Genomic DNA, 12,954 nt, shown 5'->3' with positions numbered 1-12,954 from the left:
AAGGCTCTGTGGCATCACTCAAACGCAGCCAAATTGTCACACTAGCTGTGTATCTCTAACAAAGTTGACGTATGTCCTCACCTCGGTGCCGGTTAAAACGATTTCGCCCCCGGGTGGGCTCGAACCACCAACCTTTCGGTTAACAGCCGAACGCGCTAGCCGATTGCGCCACGGAGGCCTTGACTTTGGCTCCCTTGTGCTCTGTATATCAACGCAATTCGTATACCTTCTGCAGGAATCTCGCAGAATGGTAGCATTTGCTTACGCCTCTTCACATGGATAACGTGCATGCACACTGTAGCGAGGCTCGTAAACGAATGACATCGCCAAGCATGACATTATACTACAAAATGCATACAAACCAATGTTCAACCTATGCATTCAGAAAACCTCTGAGGCCAGTAGAATACTTGTCATAGGTTGTAGAACATCCCTTTCATTCAGTGTACTGCCATGTGTTAGATGCTGCTCGAGATAGCTCCGCTCCTTGCAGGAAGGTTTAAAAAATGAATGCCTTCTGTGAGGTTCGAACTCACGACCCCTGGTTTACGAGACCAGTGCTCTACCACTTTTTTTTTTTTTTTTTTTTTTTTTAAGGTGTATGCTTGAACCATAGAGAGAAAAGCGAGAAAACAAATCACCTACACCGACGCACCAGCGTCACAGTCCATAGCAGGGGTGACGGAGGCATCCGAGGGAGGGGGACTGCTACCCCGTTCCGCGGATCCCTTACGTTTCGGTTTTTTACGAACAGCATTAACGTTCGGCTGAACGCGTAACTTGCGTCGGCTGACGGGCAAGGAAACTTCAGCCGCCGGTGACGTAGGAGGGTCAAGTTCTGTATCCGACACCACCCGCGCCGGTCCACATGCGGGATCCGGGGTCGCGGGGGAAACATCCGACAAAACGGAATGGTCAACACCTGCACTAGCTTCCGGCAAACATGGACTGCACGGAGGCGAAACGTGAGCAGGAAGGTCCGAGGCCGCAGAGTTGGAAGGAAGCGGAGCAGCTCCGCTGGCAGAGGTATGGGGCAGCGAAGCAGGAAGTTGTCGCGGCTCCACTTGTTGTGACATCGAAGTCGGTTCGGAAGACGGCGCCAACAGGCCCGACCGACGACCCGACTCGAGAGAAGCTGCGTCGGAGGCCGGAGGGGCGCCAGCAGCCGCCACCGGAACCGCTACCTCAGGAGGGCAGGGAGCAGCTACAGTACACAGTGGCTCGGAGGATGCCGGTCGCTCGGACTGGGGCATCTCAGGGAGATCCTCATCCGTACTATTTCCATCGTGTGGGCGACGCCTCTTATTATTCAAAAGTGGCACACCCACCTGAGGGACAGACGGAACAACATCAGATTTAGCACGCAAAGGAGGAAATTCTGTATCAGGGGTGCGCAAAACCTGTGGCGGGGCGCTACTACCACTGGACTGTGCTACACCAAGAGCAGAACCACCTGCAACGAGGTCAGCGACCGTTAACTTGCGACGCTGTTCGAGAGAATTTTTTAAAACAAAAACTCTCCGCGGACAGTCGGTACGCACGTGACCACTTTCATTGCACAAAAAACAGGTGCCAACCTGACCACTATATGTTACATGGACACGATATCCACCGATCTGCAGGTGAGATGGAATATTCTGCTTAACGTGCATTTCGACTGAACGAATACCACTGTAACATTGCAGGCGATGTTGGCTTGACCAGCGTTCAAGGCGAATGCTCTTTACATCACCATACTTCTGTAGACCCTCCTTAAGATAGACATTATCCACCTCCGGTGGAAGGTTGTAAACACGAACATTGGTATACGTGATGGAAGCATTGGAAAGCAGCACGGTACTTACAGAATCATCCCGATGCCGAAAGAGAACTTGATGACCATATTTAGAAAGAATTTTATCAACCTGAAGTGGGTCCATAAACTTAACAAAGAAAACATACAGTTCGGTATCAAAATAAGCAGTGTGCACCTGATCCGAATGAACACCAAAGGTATCTACCAACCAATCATGAATCTCAAGAGAACTAGGTTGCACATGGCGGGTTGACTTGTCAAAAGCAAAACTAACTGTAGCCTGACGAGGAATAACCTGGGACGACATTTTCAAAATATGCGGTCGAAACCGCTACACAAAAAACACTGAAATAAGGACAGAAAGTAACACAAGGTACGAAACAACGACGGAGAAATACTCTCAGAAGTTGCAACACAACACGTAACAAAAACGATAGTCCACTATACGTAACGCTACGGCGGAGCGGAAGACTAGGCACGTCCACACTACCACTGAGCTAAGAAGGCGGCAGCTTAGCGTTTGTGAGCTATCCCCAAATTGGTACTTCATCATACTGAATCTTGCAGCCCTCGACCAGATATCGGATTTGGCACACAGCTGCTGCTGGGGGTGTCCACATTGCCGTTTTCCAAATCTCTTGAATGTTTCGCCCTTGCGATCGACGACGAGCGTCGGCCACTAAAAGTTTGCGGTCTGCACAATCCTGACCTAGTGCACAGCTTGTGGGACAGCGTGGCTCGACTGCGAAATGCGCCTTTCGGCTCGTCTCTCTGGCTACAGTATGCTGTTGTCCACAGTGGCACTGGCGTTGCCCATGGGGCTTCATGTAAGGCGACTGCACGTCGCTCGGCCAACAGCGGCCTACTGCAGACCGACACTTAAGAGACACCAAATACAAATCGACATCGAGAGACAGGCCCTGTCATATGGCACTCGCGACGTATATGCTGAAATTGAATGTAAAGAATGCGTCTTTTGTAGTGGGCGTCCCTCTACTGCAGTGTCACACATGACGAATAAAAAGGAAAACAGTAGAACGTCTGTGTAGGGCCATGTTTTTACCTACAGTGTCACTTGGCTGAATGTGTATAAGGCTCTGTGGCATCACTCAAACGCAGCCAAATTGTCACACTAGCTGTGTATCTCTAACAAAGTTGACGTATGTCCTCACCTCGGTGCCGGTTAAAACGATTTCGCCCCCGGGTGGGCTCGAACCACCAACCTTTCGGTTAACAGCCGAACGCGCTAGCCGATTGCGCCACGGAGGCCTTGACTTTGGCTCCCTTGTGCTCTGTATATCAACGCAATTCGTATACCTTCTGCAGGAATCTCGCAGAATGGTAGCATTTGCTTACGCCTCTTCACATGGATAACGTGCATGCACACTGTAGCGAGGCTCGTAAACGAATGACATCGCCAAGCATGACATTATACTACAAAATGCATACAAACCAATGTTCAACCTATGCATTCAGAAAACCTCTGAGGCCAGTAGAATACTTGTCATAGGTTGTAGAACATTCCTTTCATTCAGTGTACTGCCATGTGTTAGATGCTGCTCGAGATAGCTCCGCTCCTTGCAGGAAGGTTTAAAAAATGAATGCCTTCTGTGAGGTTCGAACTCACGACCCCTGGTTTACGAGACCAGTGCTCTACCACTGAGCTAAGAAGGCGGCAGCTTAGCGTTTGTGAGCTATCCCCAAATTGGTACTTCATCATACTGAATCTTGCAGCCCTCGACCAGATATCGGATTTGGCACACAGCTGCTGCTGGGGGTGTCCACATTGCCGTTTTCCAAATCTCTTGAATGTTTCGCCCTTGCGATCGACGACGAGCGTCGGCCCACTAAAAGTTTGCGGTCTGCACAATCCTGACCTAGTGCACAGCTTGTGGGACAGCGTGGCTCGACTGCGAAATGCGCCTTTCGGCTCGTCTCTCTGGCTACAGTATGCTGTTGTCCACAGTGGCACTGGCGTTGCCCATGGGGCTTCATGTAAGGCGACTGCACGTCGCTCGGCCAACAGCGGCCTACTGCAGACCGACACTTAAGAGACACCAAATACAAATCGACATCGGGAGACAGGCCCTGTCATATGGCACTCGCGACGTATATGCTGAAATTGAATGTAAAGAATGCGTCTTTTGTAGTGGGCGTCCCTCTACTGCAGTGTCACACATGACGAATAAAAAGGAAAACAGTAGAACGTCTGTGTAGGGCCATGTTTTTACCTACAGTGTCACTTGGCTGAATGTGTATAAGGCTCTGTGGCATCACTCAAACGCAGCCAAATTGTCACACTAGCTGTGTATCTCTAACAAAGTTGACGTATGTCCTCACCTCGGTGCCGGTTAAAACGATTTCGCCCCCGGGTGGGCTCGAACCACCAACCTTTCGGTTAACAGCCGAACGCGCTAGCCGATTGCGCCACGGAGGCCTTGACTTTGGCTCCCTTGTGCTCTGTATATCAACGCAATTCGTATACCTTCTGCAGGAATCTCGCAGAATGGTAGCATTTGCTTACGCCTCTTCACATGGATAACGTGCATGCACACTGTAGCGAGGCTCGTAAACGAATGACATCGCCAAGCATGACATTATACTACAAAATGCATACAAACCAATGTTCAACCTATGCATTCAGAAAACCTCTGAGGCCAGTAGAATACTTGTCATAGGTTGTAGAACATCCCTTTCATTCAGTGTACTGCCATGTGTTAGATGCTGCTCGAGATAGCTCCGCTCCTTGCAGGAAGGTTTAAAAAATGAATGCCTTCTGTGAGGTTCGAACTCACGACCCCTGGTTTACGAGACCAGTGCTCTACCACTTTTTTTTTTTTTTTTTTTTTTTTAAGGTGTATGCTTGAACCATAGAGAGAAAAGCGAGAAAACAAATCACCTACACCGACGCACCAGCGTCACAGTCCATAGCAGGGGTGACGGAGGCATCCGAGGGAGGGGGACTGCTACCCCGTTCCGCGGATCCCTTACGTTTCGGTTTTTTACGAACAGCATTAACGTTCGGCTGAACGCGTAACTTGCGTCGGCTGACGGGCAAGGAAACTTCAGCCGCCGGTGACGTAGGAGGGTCAAGTTCTGTATCCGACACCACCCGCGCCGGTCCACATGCGGGATCCGGGGTCGCGGGGGAAACATCCGACAAAACGGAATGGTCAACACCTGCACTAGCTTCCGGCAAACATGGACTGCACGGAGGCGAAACGTGAGCAGGAAGGTCCGAGGCCGCAGAGTTGGAAGGAAGCGGAGCAGCTCCGCTGGCAGAGGTATGGGGCAGCGAAGCAGGAAGTTGTCGCGGCTCCACTTGTTGTGACATCGAAGTCGGTTCGGAAGACGGCGCCAACAGGCCCGACCGACGACCCGACTCGAGAGAAGCTGCGTCGGAGGCCGGAGGGGCGCCAGCAGCCGCCACCGGAACCGCTACCTCAGGAGGGCAGGGAGCAGCTACAGTACACAGTGGCTCGGAGGATGCCGGTCGCTCGGACTGGGGCATCTCAGGGAGATCCTCATCCGTACTATTTCCATCGTGTGGGCGACGCCTCTTATTATTCAAAAGTGGCACACCCACCTGAGGGACAGACGGAACAACATCAGATTTAGCACGCAAAGGAGGAAATTCTGTATCAGGGGTGCGCAAAACCTGTGGCGGGGCGCTACTACCACTGGACTGTGCTACACCAAGAGCAGAACCACCTGCAACGAGGTCAGCGACCGTTAACTTGCGACGCTGTTCGAGAGAATTTTTTAAAACAAAAACTCTCCGCGGACAGTCGGTACGCACGTGACCACTTTCATTGCACAAAAAACAGGTGCCAACCTGACCACTATATGTTACATGGACACGATATCCACCGATCTGCAGGTGAGATGGAATATTCTGCTTAACGTGCATTTCGACTGAACGAATACCACTGTAACATTGCAGGCGATGTTGGCTTGACCAGCGTTCAAGGCGAATGCTCTTTACATCACCATACTTCTGTAGACCCTCCTTAAGATAGACATTATCCACCTCCGGTGGAAGGTTGTAAACACGAACATTGGTATACGTGATGGAAGCATTGGAAAGCAGCACGGTACTTACAGAATCATCCCGATGCCGAAAGAGAACTTGATGACCATATTTAGAAAGAATTTTATCAACCTGAAGTGGGTCCATAAACTTAACAAAGAAAACATACAGTTCGGTATCAAAATAAGCAGTGTGCACCTGATCCGAATGAACACCAAAGGTATCTACCAACCAATCATGAATCTCAAGAGAACTAGGTTGCACATGGCGGGTTGACTTGTCAAAAGCAAAACTAACTGTAGCCTGACGAGGAATAACCTGGGACGACATTTTCAAAATATGCGGTCGAAACCGCTACACAAAAAACACTGAAATAAGGACAGAAAGTAACACAAGGTACGAAACAACGACGGAGAAATACTCTCAGAAGTTGCAACACAACACGTAACAAAAACGATAGTCCACTATACGTAACGCTACGGCGGAGCGGAAGACTAGGCACGTCCACACTACCACTGAGCTAAGAAGGCGGCAGCTTAGCGTTTGTGAGCTATCCCCAAATTGGTACTTCATCATACTGAATCTTGCAGCCCTCGACCAGATATCGGATTTGGCACACAGCTGCTGCTGGGGGTGTCCACATTGCCGTTTTCCAAATCTCTTGAATGTTTCGCCCTTGCGATCGACGACGAGCGTCGGCCCACTAAAAGTTTGCGGTCTGCACAATCCTGACCTAGTGCACAGCTTGTGGGACAGCGTGGCTCGACTGCGAAATGCGCCTTTCGGCTCGTCTCTCTGGCTACAGTATGCTGTTGTCCACAGTGGCACTGGCGTTGCCCATGGGGCTTCATGTAAGGCGACTGCACGTCGCTCGGCCAACAGCGGCCTACTGCAGACCGACACTTAAGAGACACCAAATACAAATCGACATCGAGAGACAGGCCCTGTCATATGGCACTCGCGACGTATATGCTGAAATTGAATGTAAAGAATGCGTCTTTTGTAGTGGGCGTCCCTCTACTGCAGTGTCACACATGACGAATAAAAAGGAAAACAGTAGAACGTCTGTGTAGGGCCATGTTTTTACCTACAGTGTCACTTGGCTGAATGTGTATAAGGCTCTGTGGCATCACTCAAACGCAGCCAAATTGTCACACTAGCTGTGTATCTCTAACAAAGTTGACGTATGTCCTCACCTCGGTGCCGGTTAAAACGATTTCGCCCCCGGGTGGGCTCGAACCACCAACCTTTCGGTTAACAGCCGAACGCGCTAGCCGATTGCGCCACGGAGGCCTTGACTTTGGCTCCCTTGTGCTCTGTATATCAACGCAATTCGTATACCTTCTGCAGGAATCTCGCAGAATGGTAGCATTTGCTTACGCCTCTTCACATGGATAACGTGCATGCACACTGTAGCGAGGCTCGTAAACGAATGACATCGCCAAGCATGACATTATACTACAAAATGCATACAAACCAATGTTCAACCTATGCATTCAGAAAACCTCTGAGGCCAGTAGAATACTTGTCATAGGTTGTAGAACATTCCTTTCATTCAGTGTACTGCCATGTGTTAGATGCTGCTCGAGATAGCTCCGCTCCTTGCAGGAAGGTTTAAAAAATGAATGCCTTCTGTGAGGTTCGAACTCACGACCCCTGGTTTACGAGACCAGTGCTCTACCACTGAGCTAAGAAGGCGGCAGCTTAGCGTTTGTGAGCTATCCCCAAATTGGTACTTCATCATACTGAATCTTGCAGCCCTCGACCAGATATCGGATTTGGCACACAGCTGCTGCTGGGGGTGTCCACATTGCCGTTTTCCAAATCTCTTGAATGTTTCGCCCTTGCGATCGACGACGAGCGTCGGCCCACTAAAAGTTTGCGGTCTGCACAATCCTGACCTAGTGCACAGCTTGTGGGACAGCGTGGCTCGACTGCGAAATGCGCCTTTCGGCTCGTCTCTCTGGCTACAGTATGCTGTTGTCCACAGTGGCACTGGCGTTGCCCATGGGGCTTCATGTAAGGCGACTGCACGTCGCTCGGCCAACAGCGGCCTACTGCAGACCGACACTTAAGAGACACCAAATACAAATCGACATCGGGAGACAGGCCCTGTCATATGGCACTCGCGACGTATATGCTGAAATTGAATGTAAAGAATGCGTCTTTTGTAGTGGGCGTCCCTCTACTGCAGTGTCACACATGACGAATAAAAAGGAAAACAGTAGAACGTCTGTGTAGGGCCATGTTTTTACCTACAGTGTCACTTGGCTGAATGTGTATAAGGCTCTGTGGCATCACTCAAACGCAGCCAAATTGTCACACTAGCTGTGTATCTCTAACAAAGTTGACGTATGTCCTCACCTCGGTGCCGGTTAAAACGATTTCGCCCCCGGGTGGGCTCGAACCACCAACCTTTCGGTTAACAGCCGAACGCGCTAGCCGATTGCGCCACGGAGGCCTTGACTTTGGCTCCCTTGTGCTCTGTATATCAACGCAATTCGTATACCTTCTGCAGGAATCTCGCAGAATGGTAGCATTTGCTTACGCCTCTTCACATGGATAACGTGCATGCACACTGTAGCGAGGCTCGTAAACGAATGACATCGCCAAGCATGACATTATACTACAAAATGCATACAAACCAATGTTCAACCTATGCATTCAGAAAACCTCTGAGGCCAGTAGAATACTTGTCATAGGTTGTAGAACATCCCTTTCATTCAGTGTACTGCCATGTGTTAGATGCTGCTCGAGATAGCTCCGCTCCTTGCAGGAAGGTTTAAAAAATGAATGCCTTCTGTGAGGTTCGAACTCACGACCCCTGGTTTACGAGACCAGTGCTCTACCACTTTTTTTTTTTTTTTTTTTTTTTTTAAGGTGTATGCTTGAACCATAGAGAGAAAAGCGAGAAAACAAATCACCTACACCGACGCACCAGCGTCACAGTCCATAGCAGGGGTGACGGAGGCATCCGAGGGAGGGGGACTGCTACCCCGTTCCGCGGATCCCTTACGTTTCGGTTTTTTACGAACAGCATTAACGTTCGGCTGAACGCGTAACTTGCGTCGGCTGACGGGCAAGGAAACTTCAGCCGCCGGTGACGTAGGAGGGTCAAGTTCTGTATCCGACACCACCCGCGCCGGTCCACATGCGGGATCCGGGGTCGCGGGGGAAACATCCGACAAAACGGAATGGTCAACACCTGCACTAGCTTCCGGCAAACATGGACTGCACGGAGGCGAAACGTGAGCAGGAAGGTCCGAGGCCGCAGAGTTGGAAGGAAGCGGAGCAGCTCCGCTGGCAGAGGTATGGGGCAGCGAAGCAGGAAGTTGTCGCGGCTCCACTTGTTGTGACATCGAAGTCGGTTCGGAAGACGGCGCCAACAGGCCCGACCGACGACCCGACTCGAGAGAAGCTGCGTCGGAGGCCGGAGGGGCGCCAGCAGCCGCCACCGGAACCGCTACCTCAGGAGGGCAGGGAGCAGCTACAGTACACAGTGGCTCGGAGGATGCCGGTCGCTCGGACTGGGGCATCTCAGGGAGATCCTCATCCGTACTATTTCCATCGTGTGGGCGACGCCTCTTATTATTCAAAAGTGGCACACCCACCTGAGGGACAGACGGAACAACATCAGATTTAGCACGCAAAGGAGGAAATTCTGTATCAGGGGTGCGCAAAACCTGTGGCGGGGCGCTACTACCACTGGACTGTGCTACACCAAGAGCAGAACCACCTGCAACGAGGTCAGCGACCGTTAACTTGCGACGCTGTTCGAGAGAATTTTTTAAAACAAAAACTCTCCGCGGACAGTCGGTACGCACGTGACCACTTTCATTGCACAAAAAACAGGTGCCAACCTGACCACTATATGTTACATGGACACGATATCCACCGATCTGCAGGTGAGATGGAATATTCTGCTTAACGTGCATTTCGACTGAACGAATACCACTGTAACATTGCAGGCGATGTTGGCTTGACCAGCGTTCAAGGCGAATGCTCTTTACATCACCATACTTCTGTAGACCCTCCTTAAGATAGACATTATCCACCTCCGGTGGAAGGTTGTAAACACGAACATTGGTATACGTGATGGAAGCATTGGAAAGCAGCACGGTACTTACAGAATCATCCCGATGCCGAAAGAGAACTTGATGACCATATTTAGAAAGAATTTTATCAACCTGAAGTGGGTCCATAAACTTAACAAAGAAAACATACAGTTCGGTATCAAAATAAGCAGTGTGCACCTGATCCGAATGAACACCAAAGGTATCTACCAACCAATCATGAATCTCAAGAGAACTAGGTTGCACATGGCGGGTTGACTTGTCAAAAGCAAAACTAACTGTAGCCTGACGAGGAATAACCTGGGACGACATTTTCAAAATATGCGGTCGAAACCGCTACACAAAAAACACTGAAATAAGGACAGAAAGTAACACAAGGTACGAAACAACGACGGAGAAATACTCTCAGAAGTTGCAACACAACACGTAACAAAAACGATAGTCCACTATACGTAACGCTACGGCGGAGCGGAAGACTAGGCACGTCCACACTACCACTGAGCTAAGAAGGCGGCAGCTTAGCGTTTGTGAGCTATCCCCAAATTGGTACTTCATCATACTGAATCTTGCAGCCCTCGACCAGATATCGGATTTGGCACACAGCTGCTGCTGGGGGTGTCCACATTGCCGTTTTCCAAATCTCTTGAATGTTTCGCCCTTGCGATCGACGACGAGCGTCGGCCACTAAAAGTTTGCGGTCTGCACAATCCTGACCTAGTGCACAGCTTGTGGGACAGCGTGGCTCGACTGCGAAATGCGCCTTTCGGCTCGTCTCTCTGGCTACAGTATGCTGTTGTCCACAGTGGCACTGGCGTTGCCCATGGGGCTTCATGTAAGGCGACTGCACGTCGCTCGGCCAACAGCGGCCTACTGCAGACCGACACTTAAGAGACACCAAATACAAATCGACATCGAGAGACAGGCCCTGTCATATGGCACTCGCGACGTATATGCTGAAATTGAATGTAAAGAATGCGTCTTTTGTAGTGGGCGTCCCTCTACTGCAGTGTCACACATGACGAATAAAAAGGAAAACAGTAGAACGTCTGTGTAGGGCCATGTTTTTACCTACAGTGTCACTTGGCTGAATGTGTATAAGGCTCTGTGGCATCACTCAAACGCAGCCAAATTGTCACACTAGCTGTGTATCTCTAACAAAGTTGACGTATGTCCTCACCTCGGTGCCGGTTAAAACGATTTCGCCCCCGGGTGGGCTCGAACCACCAACCTTTCGGTTAACAGCCGAACGCGCTAGCCGATTGCGCCACGGAGGCCTTGACTTTGGCTCCCTTGTGCTCTGTATATCAACGCAATTCGTATACCTTCTGCAGGAATCTCGCAGAATGGTAGCATTTGCTTACGCCTCTTCACATGGATAACGTGCATGCACACTGTAGCGAGGCTCGTAAACGAATGACATCGCCAAGCATGACATTATACTACAAAATGCATACAAACCAATGTTCAACCTATGCATTCAGAAAACCTCTGAGGCCAGTAGAATACTTGTCATAGGTTGTAGAACATTCCTTTCATTCAGTGTACTGCCATGTGTTAGATGCTGCTCGAGATAGCTCCGCTCCTTGCAGGAAGGTTTAAAAAATGAATGCCTTCTGTGAGGTTCGAACTCACGACCCCTGGTTTACGAGACCAGTGCTCTACCACTGAGCTAAGAAGGCGGCAGCTTAGCGTTTGTGAGCTATCCCCAAATTGGTACTTCATCATACTGAATCTTGCAGCCCTCGACCAGATATCGGATTTGGCACACAGCTGCTGCTGGGGGTGTCCACATTGCCGTTTTCCAAATCTCTTGAATGTTTCGCCCTTGCGATCGACGACGAGCGTCGGCCCACTAAAAGTTTGCGGTCTGCACAATCCTGACCTAGTGCACAGCTTGTGGGACAGCGTGGCTCGACTGCGAAATGCGCCTTTCGGCTCGTCTCTCTGGCTACAGTATGCTGTTGTCCACAGTGGCACTGGCGTTGCCCATGGGGCTTCATGTAAGGCGACTGCACGTCGCTCGGCCAACAGCGGCCTACTGCAGACCGACACTTAAGAGACACCAAATACAAATCGACATCGAGAGACAGGCCCTGTCATATGGCACTCGCGACGTATATGCTGAAATTGAATGTAAAGAATGCGTCTTTTGTAGTGGGCGTCCCTCTACTGCAGTGTCACACATGACGAATAAAAAGGAAAACAGTAGAACGTCTGTGTAGGGCCATGTTTTTACCTACAGTGTCACTTGGCTGAATGTGTATAAGGCTCTGTGGCATCACTCAAACGCAGCCAAATTGTCACACTAGCTGTGTATCTCTAACAAAGTTGACGTATGTCCTCACCTCGGTGCCGGTTAAAACGATTTCGCCCCCGGGTGGGCTCGAACCACCAACCTTTCGGTTAACAGCCGAACGCGCTAGCCGATTGCGCCACGGAGGCCTTGACTTTGGCTCCCTTGTGCTCTGTATATCAACGCAATTCGTATACCTTCTGCAGGAATCTCGCAGAATGGTAGCATTTGCTTACGCCTCTTCACATGGATAACGTGCATGCACACTGTAGCGAGGCTCGTAAACGAATGACATCGCCAAGCATGACATTATACTACAAAATGCATACAAACCAATGTTCAACCTATGCATTCAGAAAACCTCTGAGGCCAGTAGAATACTTGTCATAGGTTGTAGAACATTCCTTTCATTCAGTGTACTGCCATGTGTTAGATGCTGCTCGAGATAGCTCCGCTCCTTGCAGGAAGGTTTAAAAAATGAATGCCTTCTGTGAGGTTCGAACTCACGACCCCTGGTTTACGAGACCAGTGCTCTACCACTGAGCTAAGAAGGCGGCAGCTTAGCGTTTGTGAGCTATCCCCAAATTGGTACTTCATCATACTGAATCTTGCAGCCCTCGACCAGATATCGGATTTGGCACACAGCTGCTGCTGGGGGTGTCCACATTGCCGTTTTCCAAATCTCTTGAATGTTTCGCCCTTGCGATCGACGACGAGCGTCGGCCCACTAAAAGTTTGCGGTCTGCACAATCCTGACCTAGTG

The 12,954-nt window shown here is 50.2% G+C and overlaps 11 non-coding genes across 11 annotated transcripts; all 11 read right to left on the bottom strand.

Moving 5' to 3' along the window:
• Positions 1 to 104: 104 nt before the first annotated feature.
• On the bottom strand, positions 105 to 178 carry Trnan-guu. Its single transcript has one exon. It is a non-coding gene; the product is annotated as a tRNA-Asn (tRNA).
• Positions 179 to 2,990: 2,812 nt separating this feature from the next.
• Trnan-guu lies at positions 2,991 to 3,064 on the bottom strand. The gene has a single exon. It is a non-coding gene; the product is annotated as a tRNA-Asn (tRNA).
• A 333-nt stretch (positions 3,065 to 3,397) lies between these two features.
• On the bottom strand, positions 3,398 to 3,469 carry Trnat-cgu. The gene has a single exon. It is a non-coding gene; the product is annotated as a tRNA-Thr (tRNA).
• A 689-nt stretch (positions 3,470 to 4,158) lies between these two features.
• Trnan-guu lies at positions 4,159 to 4,232 on the bottom strand. Its single transcript has one exon. It is a non-coding gene; the product is annotated as a tRNA-Asn (tRNA).
• A 2,812-nt stretch (positions 4,233 to 7,044) lies between these two features.
• Trnan-guu lies at positions 7,045 to 7,118 on the bottom strand. The gene has a single exon. It is a non-coding gene; the product is annotated as a tRNA-Asn (tRNA).
• A 333-nt stretch (positions 7,119 to 7,451) lies between these two features.
• On the bottom strand, positions 7,452 to 7,523 carry Trnat-cgu. Its single transcript has one exon. It is a non-coding gene; the product is annotated as a tRNA-Thr (tRNA).
• A 689-nt stretch (positions 7,524 to 8,212) lies between these two features.
• Positions 8,213 to 8,286, bottom strand: Trnan-guu. Its single transcript has one exon. It is a non-coding gene; the product is annotated as a tRNA-Asn (tRNA).
• Positions 8,287 to 11,098: 2,812 nt separating this feature from the next.
• Positions 11,099 to 11,172, bottom strand: Trnan-guu. The gene has a single exon. It is a non-coding gene; the product is annotated as a tRNA-Asn (tRNA).
• Positions 11,173 to 11,505: 333 nt separating this feature from the next.
• Positions 11,506 to 11,577, bottom strand: Trnat-cgu. The gene has a single exon. It is a non-coding gene; the product is annotated as a tRNA-Thr (tRNA).
• A 689-nt stretch (positions 11,578 to 12,266) lies between these two features.
• On the bottom strand, positions 12,267 to 12,340 carry Trnan-guu. Its single transcript has one exon. It is a non-coding gene; the product is annotated as a tRNA-Asn (tRNA).
• A 333-nt stretch (positions 12,341 to 12,673) lies between these two features.
• Positions 12,674 to 12,745, bottom strand: Trnat-cgu. Its single transcript has one exon. It is a non-coding gene; the product is annotated as a tRNA-Thr (tRNA).
• Between the last annotated feature and the right edge of the window lie 209 nt (positions 12,746 to 12,954).

The sequence above is a fragment of the Schistocerca piceifrons genome, chromosome 5 (genome assembly GCF_021461385.2).
Source record: "Schistocerca piceifrons isolate TAMUIC-IGC-003096 chromosome 5, iqSchPice1.1, whole genome shotgun sequence".
NCBI lineage: Eukaryota > Metazoa > Arthropoda > Insecta > Orthoptera > Acrididae > Schistocerca > Schistocerca piceifrons.
Note: the sequence above shows the minus strand (reverse complement) of the source record. Positions and strands in the feature narration are given on the sequence as shown.